We start from the raw sequence: 14621 nt of genomic DNA on the forward strand, positions 1-14621 counted from the left end.
TTAGTGGTTGCTAACGTATTTGTGCTTTTGGGTGTGCATGTGTTTGTGTTATGTGTGTTATGTGTGCATGCAGTATGCTAAATAGATTATAGCTAAAGGTTCCCGGTTTTTTCTTTTTTTTTTAAGTGACCAAAATGTTTTATGTGGTGATAATTACACATATCTGTGAATATATTTTAACCCACCTGCTTCAAATGGGTGACTTGTGTAGCATGTGAATCAAATGTCAAAAATAACAAAAAAAGTAGATCATAGAGAGGGAAATAAGATGGTGGAATATAAGGACCTTGAGCTCACCACCTCATATGACTACACCTAAATCAAAACTAATTACTGAACAAAACTGTCTATAAAAAATATGGGAACTTACCAAAAACGATGTTCTAAGTCCAAAGATGGTAGGAGAGGTGCACTTGAAATATAGTCAAGTCCCATAACCTTGGGTGGACAATGAACAAGCTAGAGAATAATTATATTGCAGAAGTTTTGCCAAAGGAGTGAGAGCTCTGAGCCCAGCGTCACAGCCTAGGAGTCTGGCATCAGGAGGAGGAACCCCCAGAGCATGACGTTTTGAAGGGCACTGAGGATTGATCACAGGTGCTCCACAGGACTGGGGAAAACAGAGACTCCACTCTTTGTTGTTGTTCAGTTGCTAAGTCGTGTCTGACTTTTTGTGACCCCATGGACAGTCTTCCCTGTCTTTCACTATCTCCCAGAGTTTGCTCAAGTTCATGTCCATTGAATCGGTGATGCCATCCAACCATCTCATTCTCTGTCACCCTCTTTTCCTGCCCTCAACCTTTCCCAGCATCAGAATCTTTTTCTGTGAGTTGGCTCTTCTCATCAGGTAGCTGAAGTATTGGAGCTTCAGCTTAAGCATTAGTCCTTCCAATGAATATTCAGGGTTGATATCTTTTAGGAATGACTGGTTTGATCTCCTTGCTGTCCAAGGGACTCTCAAGAGTCATCTTCAGCACCACAGTTAGAAAGTATCATTTTTTTGGTGTTCAGCATTCTTTATGGTTCAACTTTTACATCCACACATGACTACTGGAAAAAAAAAAAAAAAACAGCTTTGACGATATTGACCTTTGTCAGTAAAGTGATGTCTCTGCTTTTTAATAGTTTTTCTTCCAAGGAGCAAGTGTCTTTTAATTTCACAGTTGTAGTCACCATCTGCAGTGATTTTGAAGCCCAAGAAAATAAAATCTGCCATTGTTTCCATTTTTCCCTCATCTGTTTCCCGTGAAGTGATGGAACTGGATTCCATGTTCTCCATTCTTTGAGGGTACACAAAAGGTCTCATGCATACCATGGCTAAGAGCAAAAGCAGTGACTTCACAGGAGCCTCTGGCAGACTTACCTGATATTCTTGATGGAATTTCTAGTGACTCAAGGGGGCATCTCTAGCTCTGTCAGGGTCTTAAAAGCTGGTGGCCGATATATCAAGGAGTATTCATCTATGTGAATTCTTCCTGTTAGCAGATATATTGCTTCATCATTAGCACCTTGACCAACCTCATGCCACAACCTTTAGGTTCCAATGCTGGGACACATCAGGCCAAATAAATAAAATGATGAGAACATAGCCCTGCCTATCAGCAGACAGTTCAGTTCAGTGCAGTTCAGTCACTCAGTTGTGTCCGACTATTTGTGACCCCATGAATTGCAGCATGCCAGGCCTCCCTGTTCATCACCATTTCCCAGAGTTCACTCAGACTCATGTCCATCGAGTCCATGATGCCATCCAGCCATCTCATCCTCGGTCGTCCCCTTCTCCTCCTGCCCCCAATCCCTCCCAGCATCAGAGTTTTCTCCAATGAGTCAACCCTTCTCATGAGGTGTCCAAAGTACTGGAGTTTCAGCTTTAGCATCATTCCTTCCAAAGAAATCCCAGGGTTGATCTCCTTCAGAATGGACTGGTTGGATCTCCTTGCAGTCCAAGGGACTCTCAAGAGTCTTCTCCAACACTACAGTTCAAAAGCATCCATTCTTCGGCACTCAACCCTCTTCACAGTCCAACTCTCACATCCATACATGACCACAGCAAAAACCATAGCCTTGACTAGATGGACCTTAGTCGGCAAAGTAATGTCTCTGCTTTTGAATATGCTATCTAGGTTGGACATAACTTTACTTCCAAAGAGTAAGCGTGTTTTAATTTCATGGCTGCAGTCACCATCTGCAGTGATGTTGGAGCCCCCAGAAATAAAGTCTGACACTGTTTCCACTGTTTCCCCATCTATTTCCCATGAAGTGATGAGACTGGACACCATGATCTTCGTTTTCTGAATGTTGAGCTTTAGGCCAACTTTTTTGCTCTCCTATTTCACTTTCATCAAGAGGCTTTTTAGCTCCTCTTCACTTTCTGCCATAAGGGTGGTGTCATCTGCATAGCTGAGGTTATTGATATTTCTCCCAGCAATCTTGATTCCAGCTTGTGTTTCTTCCACTCCACCGTTTCTCATGATGTACTCTGCATAGAAGTTAAATAAGCAGGGTGACAATATACAGCCTTGACGTACTCCTTTTCCTCTTTGGAACCAGTCTGTTGTTCCATGTCCCGTTCTAACTGTTGCTTCCTGACCTGCATACAGATTTCTCAAGAGGCAGGTCAGGTGGTCTGGTATTTCCATCTCTTTCAGAATTTTCCACAGTTTATTGTGATCCACACAGTCAAAGGCATTGGCATAGTCAATAAAGCAGAAATAAATGATTTTCTGGAACTCTCTTGCTTTTTCCATGATCCAGTGGATGTTGGCAATTTGATCTCTGGTTCCTCTGCCTTTTCTAAAACCAGCTTGAATGTCAGGGAGTTCACAGCTCATGTATTGCTGAAGCCTGGCTTGGAGACTTTTGAGCATTACTTTACTAGCATGTGAGATGAGTGCAATTGTGTGGTAGTTTCAGCCTTCTTTGGCATTGCCTTTCTTTGGGATTGGAATGAAAACTGACCTTTTCCATTCCTGTGGCCACTGCTGAGTTTTCCAAATTTGCTGGCATATTGAGTGCAGCACTTTCACAGCATCATCTTTCAGGATTTGAAACAGCTCAACTGGAATTCCATCACCTCCACTAGCTTTGTTCGTAGTGATGCTTTCTAAGGCCCACTTGACTTCACATTCCAAGATGTCAGGTTCTAGATTAGTGATCACATCATCATGATTATCTGGGTCCTGAAGATCTTTCTTGTACAGTTCTTCTGTGTATTCTTGCCACCTCTTCTTGATATCTTCTGCTTCTGTTAGGTCCAGACCATGTCTGTCCTTTATCGAGCCCATATTTGCATGAAATGTTCCCTTGGTATCTCTAATTTTCTAAAGAGATCTCTAGTCTTTCCCAATCTGTTGTTTTCCTCTATTTCTTTGCATTGATTGCTGAAGAAGGCTTTTTTATCTCTTCTTGCTATTCTTCGGAACTCTGCATTTAGATGCCTATATCTTTCCTTTTCTCCTTTGCTTTTTGCCTCTCTTCTCTTCACAGCTATTTGTAAGGCCTCCCCAGACAGCCATTTTGCTTTTTTTGCATTTCTTTTCCATGGGAATGGTCTTGATCCCTGTCTCTTGCATAATGTCATGAACTTCATTCCATAGTTCTTCAGGCACTCTATCTATCAGGTCTAGGCCCTTAAGCCTATTTCTCACTTCCATTTTATAATCATAAAGGATTTGATTTAGACAAGCTACCTAAATTTTTTTTCTGAACAAACGACTTCTACACATGTTCCTTGACATGGTTCTGCCCATCAAAAGGCCAAAACACAGCTCTAAACACCACAGAACAGGCCCCAGCCCCTTCAACCAGGATGCTAGCACGAATCTCTAGAGCAACCTAACACATTAGGGTGAAGAAACCATAAAGGAGAAAACTATGATCTTTCATTCTACAGATCTGAATCTGCAAACAAATGTCAGAACCCAACCTGGGACAAAATGGTCCCTGGATCTTGGGTGAGAAGATGGCAGTGAACAACTGCAATACATAGTCACTTCCCCAAAGTTAAAAATATAAATAAGCTACTACATATAAAAAATGCAATAGATATTTGAATAAAATGAGATAGCTAAGAACATGATCCAGAAGAAGAGAAAAGATAACATTTCATAAGAATAAATAAGTAATGTGGAGAAAGACAATCTATCTGAGAAAGATTTTAGAGTAATGATTGTAAGTGTGATCTAAGAACTCAGGAAAAGGATGTATTTACAGAAAGACAGGCTATAAGAAAACTTTAGCAAGAATTAGAAAATATAAAGAACAACCAAACATAGTTGAAGGCTAAAATAACAGAAATGAAAAATAAACTTGAAGGAGTAAATAGAAGAATAATTGATGCAGAAGAAAAGATCAGTGAGTTGTAAGAAAAAGTAATGGAAATTACTGCTGCAGAACAGAATAAAGAAAAGAGAATGAAGATAAATGCAGTTTGAGAAACTTCTGGGACAATGTCAAATGCACCAGCATTTGCAAATTAGGTGTCTCAGAAAGAGAAGAAAAGACCTGAGAACGTATTGAAGACTAATAGATGAAAACTACTCTAGTGTGGGGGGAAAAAAAACAATAGTAAAACAAGTCCAGGAAGCACACAGAATCCAATACAAGATTAATCAAAGGAGGAATTCTCTAAAACACACAGTAATCAACATGACAAAAATTAAAGACAAAGGAAAATTATTAAAAACAAGATAAAAGCAACAAATAACATACAAGAAAATCACAATATGTGTATCAGTAAAAAATCTGCAAGCCTGAAGGGAGTTTCACAATATATTTAAAGTTATGAAAGGAAAAACTTACAACCAAGACTACTCTACTTACAAAGAATCTCATTCAAATTCAATGGAGAAAACTTTCTGAAAAAGTTTTACTTACAGAAAACAAAAACTAACAAATCCAGTACCACCAAAAGACAATTTTACGACAAATACTAAAGGCACTTCTCTAGGCGAAAAAGTCAAGGTCATGAAAAAAAAAAAATGAAGATTATGAAATGGGAAAACTCATTGTTAAAGGCAAGCACACAGCTTTGTTGTACCGGTTCAGTTACTAAGTGGTATTTGACTCTTTGTGGCACCATGGAGTGAAACAAGCCAGGTTCCTCTATCCTTTACTATCTATTGTAGTTTGCTCAAATTCATGTCCATTGAATTAGGGATTCTATCTAACCATCTCATCCTCTGCTGCCCCCTTCTCCTTTTGGCTTCAAACTTTTCTAGCATCAAGGTCTTTTCCAATGAGTCACCTCTTGGCATCAGGTGGCCAAAGTATTGGAGCTTCAGCATCAGTCCTTCCAATGAATATTCAGGGTTGATTTCACTTAGGATTGACTGGTTTGATCTCCTTGCAGTCCAAAGGACTCACAAAAGTCTTCTCTAGCACCACAATTCTAAAGCATCAATTCTTTTGTCCATTCTTTATGGTCCAAATCTCACATCTGTACATGACTATTGTAAATACCATAGGCTTGGCTATATGGATCTTTGTCAGCAAAGTGATGTGTCTGCTTTTTAATATGCTTTATAGATTTGTCATAGGTTTTCTTTCAAGGAGCAAGCATCTTTTAATTTCATGGCTGCAGTCATCATCCACAGTAATTTTGGAGCCCAAGAAAATGAACTTTGTCATTGCTTCCTCTTTTTCCCTTCTATTTGCCATGAAGTGATGGGACCAGATGCCATGATCCTCTTTTTCTGAATGTTGAGCTTTAAGCCAACTTTTTCACTCTCCTCTTTCACTTTCATCAGGAGGCCCTTTATTATTTCTTCTTCACTTTCTGCCATAAGGGTGGTGTCATCTACATATCTCAGGTTATTGATATTTCTCCCGGCAATCTTGATTCCAGCTTGTGCTTCATTCAGCCCAGCATTTCTCATGATATACTCTGCATATAAGTTAAATAAGCAGCGTGACAACATAAAGCCGTGAGGTACTCCTTTCCCGATTTGGAACCAGTCTGTTTTTCCATGTCCAATTCTAACTGTTGCTTCCTGACCTCCATACAGATTTGCTGATTATTTAGAGAAAGACAAATCAAAACTACAATGAGGTGTCACTTCACACTGGTCAGAATGGCCATCATCAAAGAATAAGTAAATACTGGAGAGGATGTGAAGAAAAGGGAACCCCATTGCACTGTTAGTAGGAATGTAAGTTGATACAGCCACTATGGGGAACAGTACGGAGCTTTCTTTAGAAACTAGGAACAAATCTGCCATATGGCCCAGCAATCCTACTAGGGAGCATATACCCTAAGAAAACCCTAATTCAAAGGGACACATTCACACCAATGTTCATTGCAGAACTATTTACAATAGCCAAGACATAGAGGCAAACGAGTCAGTGGTACTGAAGTTATACAGAATAGAGTAAGTCAGAAATAGAAAAGCAAATATATGTTAATGCATATATGGAACCCATAATAATGGTACAGATGAACCTATTTGCAGGGCAGAAATAGAGATTCAGACATAGATAATAGACTTATGGATACAGAAGGGGAAGAAGAGGGTAAGATAATTGAGAAAGTAGCACTGAAATATATATATTGCCATGTATAAAATAGCAAACGGGAAATTGTTGTATAGTGCAGGGAGTTCAACACATGCTCTGTGACATTCTAGAGGGGTAGGATGGTGTGGGTGGTGGGAGAGAGGTTCAAAAGGAATTGGACATGTGTATACGTATGACTGATTCATGTTGATGTGCGGCAAAAACCAACACAACACTGTAATTGCACCTCAATTAAAAAGAAGAAATAACTTGACTTTCCAAAACCTACTGGACTCAGTAAAACCACTTCTAAAAGGGAAGTTTATAGTCATACAAGCCTAACTCAGCAATCAAGAAAAGTATCAAATAAACAACTTAAACTTATATCTAAAGCAACTACAGAAAGAAGAATAAACAAAACTGGAAGCTAGTAGAAGGAAATAAATGATAAAAATCAGAGCAGGAATAAATTAAACAGAGAATCATAAAATAATATAAAAGGTCAATCAAACTAAAAGTTTATTCTTAGAAAAGATAAACTAAATTGATAGATCTTCAGCCAAACTCATATAAGAAATAGGCATAGGGACCAACCAAATCAATAAATTTATAAATAAAAAGGAAGTCGTTATAAATGACACCACAGAAATATAAAGAACCATAAGAGACTATTACAAGCAACTATATTACCAAAAAAAAAGGATATCCTAGAAGAAGTGGACAAATTCTTAGAAAGATTCAATCTCCCAAGATTGAACCAGAAAAAAATAGAAAATATGAACAGAACAATCACAAGCATTGAAATTGAAACTGATTAAAATTTAACAAACAAAAGTCCAAGACCAGATGGCTTCACAGTTAAATTCTAGCAAAGTGTTAGAAAAGAATTTGCACATATACTTGGGAAACAATTCCAAAAAAAATTGTAGAGAAAAGAACAATTTCAAACTTATTTTATGAGACCACAATCATACTAATACCAAAACCAGACAAAGATACCTCAAAAATCTACAGGCCAATATCCCAGATTAACATAAACACAAAAGTCATCAACGTAATACTAGCAAAATGTATTTAACATGCATTAAAAGGTCATACACCATGATCAAGTGGGATTTATCCCAAGGATGCAAGCATTTTTTTCCGTATTTGCAGATCAATGTGATACACTACATTAACAAATAGAATAATGAAATCATATGATCATCACATAGATGCAGAAAAAGCTTTGAATAAACTTGACCATCCATTTATGGTAAAGAACAAAACTCCAGAAAGTAGGAATAGAGGGAACCCACCTCAAAATAGTAAAGGCCATATATGACAAACATAGCTAACATCATACTCGATAGTGAAAAGCTGAAAACATCTCCTCTAAAATCAGGACTAGAAGTTTGATTCCTGGGACAGGAAAATCCCCTGGAGATTGGATAGGATACCCACTCCAGTATTCATGAGCTGCCTGGTGGCTCAGATGATAAAGAATCCACTTGCAATGCAGGATGCCTGGATTTGATCCATGGGTTGGGAAGATCCCCTGTAGAAGGGAATGAATACACACTCCAGTATTCTTGTCTGGAGAATTTCATGGACTTCAGAGTCTAGCAGGCTACAGTCCATGGGGTCGCAAATAGTCAGACATGACTGAGCAACTTTCACTTCACTTACTAAAATGGGAGATGATTCGAATTGCCAGATGGTAAGCACATTATTGGGAACTGGGATGAAGATTGACCTTTTCCAGCCCTGTGGCCACTGCTGGGTCTTCCAGATTTGCTGACATATTGAATGCAACAACTTGATGGCATCATTCTTTAGAGTTTGGAATAGTTCTATTGGAATTCTATCACATCCACTATCCTTATTAATAACAGTGCTTCCTAAGGCCAACTTGACTTCATTTTCCAAAATGTCTGGCTCTGGGTGACTGAGCACATCATTGTAGTTATCTGATTCATTAAGATCTTTTTTAGTACACTTCTTCCATGTATTCTTTCCATCCCCTCTTGATCTCTTCAGCATCTACGAAGTCTCTACCTTTTCTGTCCTTTATTTTGTCCATCTTTGGGTGAAATATTCCCTTGACATCTCCAATCTTCCTGAAGAGATCTCTAGTCTTTCCCCTTCTGTTGTTTTCTTCTAGCTTTGTTCATTGTTCATTGAAGAAGGCCTTCTTGTCTCTCCATGCTATTCTTTGCAATTTTGCATTCATTTGAATGTACCTTTCCCATTCTCCTTTGCTTTTTGCTTCTCTTCTGTAGCAAAAATGCAGCATGTTGAAAGTCCAGAAATAAACCCATCTACCTATGTTCAATTAATCTACGCCAAAAGATATAAGAATATACAATGGAGAAAAAACACTCTCTTCAATAAATGGCACTGGGAACACTGGACAGTTACCTGTTAAAGAATGAAACTAGTGCATTCTCTAGTATATAAAAACAAATTCAAATGTGTTAAATACCTAAATGTAAGACTGTATGCTATAAAACTCCTGAAGGAAAGCATAGAGAGGATATCTTTGACATAAATTACAGAAGTATCTTTTTGTATTTGTCTGCAAGAGTAATGGAAATAAAAACAAAATAAACAAATGGGACTTAATTAAACTTAAAAAAATTAAAGTAATCCAAATATAACTTACAGTTAATACTAAAAAAGAAAACAAAATACTTTTCCTCCCAATATAGGAACAAGACAGGGTATTCCTTTTCACCAAATGTATTTAGCATTGTGCTATTGTCTACAGACAAGATAATTAGGCAAGCAAGAAAAATTAAGAAAAAACTTTCCAGTGTAGCAGAAGTAAAACTATCTCTACCTATAGATGATATAATATTGTATAGAGAAAAATCTTAAAAACAAAACACTAATAATTTATTAGTAGCAATAAATGAATTCAGCTACTTTGAAAAATACATTATCAATATATAAAAGTCAATTGTATTTCTGTACTCTAACAATGAATGTTCCAAAAATGAAATTAATAAAACAATTATATTTAGAATAGTGTCAAGATAGCCAACAGGTGCCCAACATTACTAATGATCAGAGAAATGCAAACCAAAACCACAATAGATGTCACTTTATACCTGTCAGAATGGCTATCATCAAAAAGAGATCAAAAGTGTTGACAAAAATGTGGAGAAAAGGGAACATTTGGGCAGTGTTTTTAAGAATGCAAATTAATGCAGCCACTAGAGAAAACAGTATAGAGATTTCTCTAGGAATTGAAAATATAACTGCAATATGATCCAGCATTTAAAATTCTGGATTTATATAAAAAATGTTTTAAAGTATATCAAAGAGAAATCTGTACTCACATATTTATTACAGTACCATTCACAACAACCAAGGTGTAGAAACAACCTAAGTATCTGTCAACAGATGAATGGATAAAGAAGGTGTGGTATATATGTATAATGGGATATTATTCAACTATGATAAAGAAGAAAATTCTGTCATTTGCCAAATGTGTGGCCTTCAAGGGCATTATGCTAAGTGAAATAAGCCAGACAGATCATGTTATCCCTTATTGTGAATTCATTTAAAAAAAAAAAGACAAGTGTGAGGTAATATTAATTAAATAAGTGGTGGGAATACTGACATAATGTATACATATGTTAAAGAAGGGCAATGCCAAACAATGTTCAAACCACTGAACAGCTGCACTCCTTTCAAATACTAAAAAGGTAATGCTCAAAATCCTTCAAGCTAGGCTTCAACATTATGTGAGTCGAGAACTTCCAGATGTACAAGCTGGATTTAGAAATGATAAAGAAACCAGGGATCAAACTGTCAACATTTGTTGGATCAAAGAAAAAGCAAGAGAATTCTAGAAAAATATCTACTTATGCTTCATTGACGATGCTAAAGCCCTTCACTGTGTGGATCACTACAAACTATGGAAAATTCTTAAAGATGAGTATATCAGAACACCTCACCTGCCTCCTGAGACACCTTTATGCAGATCAACAAGCAACAGTTAGAACTGAACATGGAACAAAGGACTGGTTCAAAATTGGGAAAGGAGTACATCAAGGCCATATACTGTCACTCTGCTTATTTAATTTATATGCAGATTACAACATGCAGAATGTCACACTGAATGAATCATTAACTGGAATTAAAATTGCCAGGAGAAATACCAATAACTTCAGATATGCAAATAATGCCATTCAGATGGCAGAACACAAAAAGAAACTAAAAAGTCTCTCAATGAAGGTGAAAGAGGAGAGTAAAAAGGCTGGCTCAAAGCTCAACTTCCAAAAAACTAACATCATGGCACCCAGTCCCATCACTTCATGGCAAATAGTTGGGTAAAACATGGAACCAGTGACAGACTATTTTTGTGGGCTCCAAAATCACTGTGGACAGTGACTGCAACCATGAATTAAAAGATGCTACCTTCTTGGAAAAAAAGCTATGACCAACCTAGACAGCATATTAAAAAGCAGAGGCATCACTTTGCCAACAAAGGTCTGTACCGTCTAAGCTATGGTTTTTCCATTAGTCATATATAGATCTGAAAGTTGGACCGTGAAGAAGGCTGAGGTCTGAAGAATTGATGCTTTCAAATTGTGCTGGAGAAGACTCTTGAGAGTCTGATGGACAGCAAGGAGATCCAACCAGTCAACCTTAAAGGAAATCAGCCCTGACTATTCATTGAAAGGACTGATGCTGAAGCTGAAGCTCCAGTACTCTGGCCACCTGATGTGAAGTACTGACTCACTGAAAAAGACCCTTATGCTGGGAAAGATGGTGGAGAAGGGGTTGACAGAGGATGAGATTGTTGGATGGCATCACCAACTCAATGAACATGAGTTTGAACAAACTCTGAGAGATAGTAAAGGACAGAGAGTCCTGGCATGCTGCAGTTCATGACGTCTCAAAGAATAGAACACAACTTAGCTACTGAACAACAAAATACATACATCAAATTATCACAATAAACTCTTCTTTAAATACCTTATAATTTTATTTGCCAATTATACCTCAAAAAAGGTGAAAATATTTACATATCTGAATAGTTTTTAAGTGATCCTAATTGTATCAGTGTGGAGGACACAGTTTTGAGTAGCTCTGTCAAAATATTCTGCTTATGATGGCAGTAGGAATACTGCCCACTGTCCCACCTGTCCAGTGTCTGGTAGAAATATTCTGACTTATTCTTATGTCATGAATTTACCTATAGTTTTGTTAGCATAAACTCTCTTGGCCCTTTTTCATCTTATTGTTCATGTAGTTGTTCTCAGTAGTTTACACAGACATGTTAAAAAGTCAAAAAACCTATAAAACTTAAGCCACATTTCTTGCTTGCAAAGACAATCACTTCCAACTTTTTTAGCTTTTCCTTTTGATATTTGCCTCTACAAACCTCTAACAAGATCCTTATTCGACCACTTCTTCATTTGATAGTTTTAGGCATACTGACTTCCATTAACAGAGTGAATATGTTGGTCTTTGTCACTTCCCTGCTCCACACTACATATGGATACACCAACAGTTTCATCATATTCTAAATATAGATATACAATAAATTTGCTAGATCAATAATTATGCTTTACATTTTTATTACTATGTAAATGTTATTCAAATGAATTATATTGTTTGCAAAGACTAATTTTTCTTTCTTGCCCTAATTTTCCCCGCTTGACAGCAACATTTTCAAAATTTTCTTCTTTGCTTACTTTTGCAACTAATTATACCAAGATTATTCAAAATCTGTGTAAAATATATCTCAATACTTCAGATATTCTTATAACTTTCCCTTCTTAGTATATGGTTGCCTGGAATATCATCATCATCTTTAACCCAGAACACTTTCTTTCTCTGCTGATGCATGATACAAACTTAGGTTTCCATCACCATCTTCCTGGAAATTGTCTTTATTTGTCTGTAGTGTTAGTCTTCCCATTTCCTAGATATGTCCTAAGAAAGCATGAATGTTATGGGAATTTCTTAAGGACTTTTGATTGTCTGAAAATATCTAAGACAACCTGCACACTTGTTATAGTTTGGTTCAATTGTAAAAATGTTTAATTAATAATTCTGAAACCATTTATCCATTGCTTTTCAGACCTTAGTGTTGTTATCAAACCAATTCTGATTTCCAACTTGCACATGTAACCAATGTTTTTTCTATAAAATACACTATTGTATTGAGTAATAAATGGACACTTTAAATAAGGAATACCATACTATCCAAAGCATTAAGGTATTTTGAAATATTTATTTGGCACTCACCCCACCATGGTTTGTCTCATCTCTATTCCTAGAACTGCTATGAACTGAATGTTGGACATCCTGATATATTTCTCTAATTTTAAATTTTCACTACTATTTTTCATTTCTGACTTTGCCCCTATATCCTTGAAGACTTTCTCAAATATGTTTTACAACTTTCGTTTAAATAAATAATTTATGGATAATTTAAATATATAATTACCACCGAATTTCTAGTTTCCAAGATCTCTTCTCACATTTTTAAGTTTTTTCCTCCCTGTAAATTAATTTTTAAAATCTGATTTTACCTATTTTTATTTAACTGAAGGATAACTGCTTTAGGGGATTTTGTTGTTTTCTGACAAATATCAACACGAATCAGATATACGTAAACATATATTCCCTCCCTCTTGAACCTCCTTCCTATGTCCCTCCTCATCCCACCACTCTAGGGGGTACAGAACTCTTTATGAGTTACCTGAGTCATATAGCAAATTCTCATTGGCTATCAATTTTACAGTCTATACAGTCAGAAAAATCAAGACTGGGAGCTGACTGTGGCTCAGATCATGAACTCCATATTACCAAATTCATATTTAAATTGAAGAAAGTAGGGAAAACCAATAGACCATTTAGGCATGACCTAAGTTAAATCCCTTATGATTATAGATTGGAAGTGAAACATAGATTCAAGGGATTAGATCTGATAGAGAGAGTGCCTAAAGAACTATGGACAGAGGTTCATAACATTGTAAGGAATCAGTGACCAAAACAATCCTAAAGAAAATAAATGCCTTTTTTTTTTTTTTGGTATTCTTATTCTTCTTCTTCTTCTTTTTTGCTTTATTTTACTTTACAATACTGTATTGATTTTGCCATACATCAATATAAATCTGCCACGGGTGTACATGAGTTAAGTAATCTTGTATATATAAACACTTACTCACCTTCCCAGGATGAGAAATGATTTCTGCTTGGTGAACTGTGATGTAATTTTTCAAAGTTTGACCTACAAGTGATGGTATATTGGTTAAAATTATCTGAGGTTTGGAACCTTCTTGGAGTTGTTTGTAAGGCTGAGTTGTAACAATAAATTCGTTAAATGTGGGGAAAAAAATCATAATAGGATTGTATTGCATACCTACCAAAATGGTTGACACGTAAAAATTTTAACAATATCAAGAACTAGCTAGAATGTGGAACAATTAGAGGGGGATGTATAAAACAAAGAAAGAAAGAAAGAAAATAAATGCAAAGAAACAAAATGGTTGTCTAAGAGGACTAACAAAGAGCTGAGAAAAGAAAGGAAAAAGGCACAGGAGAAAAGGAAAGATATATTCATATGAATGTAGAGTTCCAAAGAATAGCAAATAGAGGTAAGAAAGCCTTCCTAAATGATCAATGCAAAAAACAAACAAAAAAAAAAAAAAAAAAAGGAAAACAATAGAATGGGAATGACTAGAGATCTCTTCAAGAAAATTAGAGATACTAAGGGTATATTTCATCTAAAGATGGGAATGGCAAGGAAAGAAACAGTATGGACATACCAGAAGTAGAAGATATTAAGAAGAGGCAAGAATACACAGAGGAACTATACCAAAAAGATCTTCACGACCTAGCTAACCATTATGATGAGATCACTCACCTAGAGCCAGACATCCTGAAGTGTGAAGTCAAGTGGGTCTTTGGAAGCATCACTATGAATAAAGCTTGTGGAGGTGATGGAATTCCAGTTGAGCTATTTCAAATCCTAAAAGAAGATGCTGTTAAAATGTAACATTAAATATGCTAACAAATTTGGAGAACTCAACAGTGGCCACAGGACTGGGAAAGGTCAGTTTCCATTCCCATCTCAAGAGGGGCAATGCCAAAGAATGTTCAGGCTATGGCATAATTGAAATCACTTC

General features: G+C 36.5%; 1 pseudogene; it reads right to left on the minus strand.

The window, feature by feature from the left end:
- Nucleotides 1-2663: 2663 nt before the first annotated feature.
- LOC128069539 (uncharacterized) lies at nt 2664-12743 on the minus strand (annotated as a pseudogene).
- Nucleotides 12744-14621: the final 1878 nt, after the last annotated feature.

Source organism: Budorcas taxicolor, chromosome X (assembly GCF_023091745.1).
Source record: "Budorcas taxicolor isolate Tak-1 chromosome X, Takin1.1, whole genome shotgun sequence".
Lineage (NCBI taxonomy): Eukaryota > Metazoa > Chordata > Mammalia > Artiodactyla > Bovidae > Budorcas > Budorcas taxicolor.